The sequence below is a fragment of the Branchiostoma floridae genome, chromosome 13 (assembly GCF_000003815.2).
Source record: "Branchiostoma floridae strain S238N-H82 chromosome 13, Bfl_VNyyK, whole genome shotgun sequence".
NCBI classification, from domain to species: Eukaryota; Metazoa; Chordata; class Leptocardii; order Amphioxiformes; family Branchiostomatidae; genus Branchiostoma; species Branchiostoma floridae.
This window is the reverse complement of record NC_049991.1, coordinates 8,545,583-8,548,882: the sequence shown is the minus strand read 5'-3', so window position 1 is coordinate 8,548,882 and position 3,300 is coordinate 8,545,583. Positions and strand designations below refer to the sequence as shown.

At 47.7% G+C, this 3,300-nt stretch overlaps 1 protein-coding gene across 1 annotated transcript in view; it reads right to left on the bottom strand.

The window, feature by feature from the left end:
- Positions 1–3,300, bottom strand: part of LOC118428708 (receptor-interacting serine/threonine-protein kinase 2-like) — a 25,218-nt gene that overhangs the window by 13,122 nt on the left and 8,796 nt on the right. The window lies entirely within an intron of this gene.

The following is a 3,300-nucleotide window of genomic DNA, read 5'->3' as shown; positions in this document are numbered from 1 at the left end:
TATACATACGTCGAGGAAGGTTAGACATCCAGGTAATAAGATATGCCAAAAAGCAGTTACTCAAGCAACTGGATATGATTTTGGACGGCGGTCAGGCGTTTCAACTAGCATCCACTGTTTTTCGTCAGTCTTCTTCGTCGTGTCATCACTACACTGTTCCACTCCAATAATCCACACACTGCCTTCCTCTGGGGGTCAAAGCTTCCAGGTCTTCCTTGGTGCATGGTTCGGACAGGAAAGGGCAGACAAGAAGATGTTTCATAGTCTGCTCCTGTCCGCAGTCACAAGCAGTCTGTCCACCTGGGCTGAGACCCCACTTTGCCATGAGGGTCTTGCATCTACCTGTGCCTGTTCTAAGGCGGTTGAGACATGACCAGGTTGGCCATGTCTCCTCTGCTCCTGGAGGAAGAGATTCCTTTGGGGCGAGGTTAAGTCTGTGTGGTGCAGTCTGGAGATGGTGGGACCACATGGCCATCCTCTGGGTCTCTGCACTCCTACTGAGCGCTTCGACTGAGTGCATGAAACTACGTCTTGACTTAAGTCTCTTTGGCACAGGAGTGTGCAGGTGGAGTACATGGTGAGGGTCAGTCTCTTGTTTCAGTTTTTCTCGCTGTGCTGCCACGGCTCTTCTGATGTGTGGGGGAGCAATACCACACAGCAGGTATAGGTCATCAACTCTGGTGGCACGTAGGCATCCGGAGACGGCTCTACAAGCTGAGTTCAAGGCCGTGTCCAGCTTTGCGGTGTGCGCTGACCTGCACCACACGGGAGCCGCGTACTCTGCAGTAGAAAAACACAGTCCAAGAGCTGTACCTCGCACGGTACTGGCATCTGCGCCCCATTTAGTGTTTGTAAGCTTCTTAAGAATGTTATTCCTGGCATCCACTTTCATTCTGGTGTTCAGGATGTGGGTTTTGTATGACAGGGTCCTGTCTAAGGTGGTGCCGAGGTAGACTGGCTTGTTGGTGCTAGTCAGCCACTTGCCCTGCCAACATACCTTCAGTTGGCGATCTGCTTCCCGGTTTTTCAGATGGAAGACACTAACCTGTGTTTTGTCTGGGTTAGCTCGCAGGTGGTTTGCTTCGTAGTAAGGGGTGAGGCCTACAAGGGCATCAGTGAGGGTGTTCTCTACTTCCTTGAAAGTCCTTCCCTGTGCACCAATGCTGAGGTCGTCAGCAAACAGGAACCTCCTGGTATCGGGATGTCCTGGTTGGTCATTAGTGTAGATGTTGAAGAGCAGCGGAGCAAGGACGCTGCCTTGGGGGAGACCGTTTTTCTGCCTTCTCCATCTACTGCGGTTGCCATTCAGGTCTACAAAGAACCGTCTGTTTGAAAGTAGGTTCTGGATCAGTTCAGTGAGTCTTACATCCTTAGTTATCTCAAAGAGCTTTTTTGTAAGGATCCTGTGGTTCACGGTGTCATATGCTGCGGAGAGGTCCACAAAGACAGTTCCCGTGATCAAGCCTTTCTCGTAGCCATCCTCGATGTACTGTGTCAGGTTCAGGAGTTGGCCAGTACATGACTTTCCTGGTCTGAACCCTGCCTGCTCAGGGATAAGGAGCTCATCCACAAACGGTGCGATGCGGTTGAGTAGCAGTCTTTCAAACAGCTTGTATGTATGGCACAGCAAGGAAATCGGCCTGTAGTTCTTGGGTATGGAGGGGTCTTTGCCAGGTTTTCGTCAGTGACACTGAAGTGATCTGGAAGAAACAGGTCTTTTGTACCCTAACTATGAAAGAAGACAATTATAAATGTCAATAGGAAACGTTGTATTGTAAGAAATATAACATAAGTTTACATAACGTTACATAACTTTTAAAAAAAAGTCATGAGCATAATGTGCGTATATTTCGTGATATTACGTACAGTTTTTATTTTTCTTCGAGCCCTGGTTTAAAATGTTATCCCAGTATAACTGGGGTATGCTTTAGAACTATTTCTTTACAAACCCACCAAGGAAATTATATATAACGTTTATATATAATTGATGTGAATAAAGATACTTCAATACATGTATAAGCTGTGAAAGAATCTTATGGCATTTCAGGTGCAACACATGATTCCGTCTCCGCAACAAGACTGCAGACTTTCGCACGACACTTCCAGGAATGGCACCAATTTGCTGTTGTAAACCAATCGTACGACGTACACGACAGAGCCCTTAGAGAAATATGACTAATAGTAATACACGCACTACATTCATATTCTATATTTGTTGGAATCCATCTGTCTCGGAAGACAATAGTAGAGAGACAATGTGGGTTAGGCGCCCCGTCTGCCTGGCCTGCATGTGACTTTTTAAGGTGAAGTAGGGATGTACACTTCCTTCTCCACCCTCTCGTCTACTGGCGCACTACTAGTAAGTCCTACAGTGGCAAGTGCGTGCAAAGTGTAAGACGGCCCCCACAGATGCTGGTTTGTTGTTTGGAGTTTCCGTCTCCTAGGAGGACTTCCGACCAAGGATGCAAGGATTCCTACCCCTGACTCGTGTATGGCGGGTGCGTCAAGCCCGAACATGCCCCTATGGTCTGCCACTGCCACCAGCCGCAGCTAGAGATTCCCCGAGTGCAGATGACAATGACTGCTGCACAAAACCGGCATCTTCACATCCCTGGCGGCGGGAATGACAGATCGCCCACGGCGTCGCCCCGCCGGCACCAGGAGCTTTAGCACAGTTCCTGTTGACGTGATTGACGTTGTCTGTACCAGATAAAACATGACGCACACGTCACGCGCTAGTCTATTATCTTCTTGTTGGAAATCCTGCGAAGAAATGCACCTAAAATATCGCTGTGGTTACCGTCACGAGTTAAAGTGGGTTCACACGTGCGTATATTTTCAAGTGCGTATGGGGTCCGCACGAAATGTTGTTAATACACTGCCGTACGTCGAGCATATGGAATCTTTCGGAATAAAACAAAGTCATGTTCATCTGGCGTATGAATACGACTTCAGCATATCCATTCCGTATGAGGTGCGTATGCAGAGCGCATGAAATACTGTCAATACGATGCCGTACGTCCAACATTTGGAATCTTTCGGAATAACATAAAGGCATGTCTATTTGGCGTATGAACACGACTTCTGCATATCCTTTCCGTATGGGGGGTGTATGCAGGGCGCAACATTGTTTCCTTGCAGCGATTGTGTACGTATGCATGGTGCGTTCAGACAGTATTCCGGACACACCTAACTTATGCTGATCGTATGCCTAACGCATTTCCGACGGATACCAAGCGTACTTATCTTTTTAAACGATTAAAAAAACAGCTGCCTCCTACTGTTTCTATTACTGGGTGT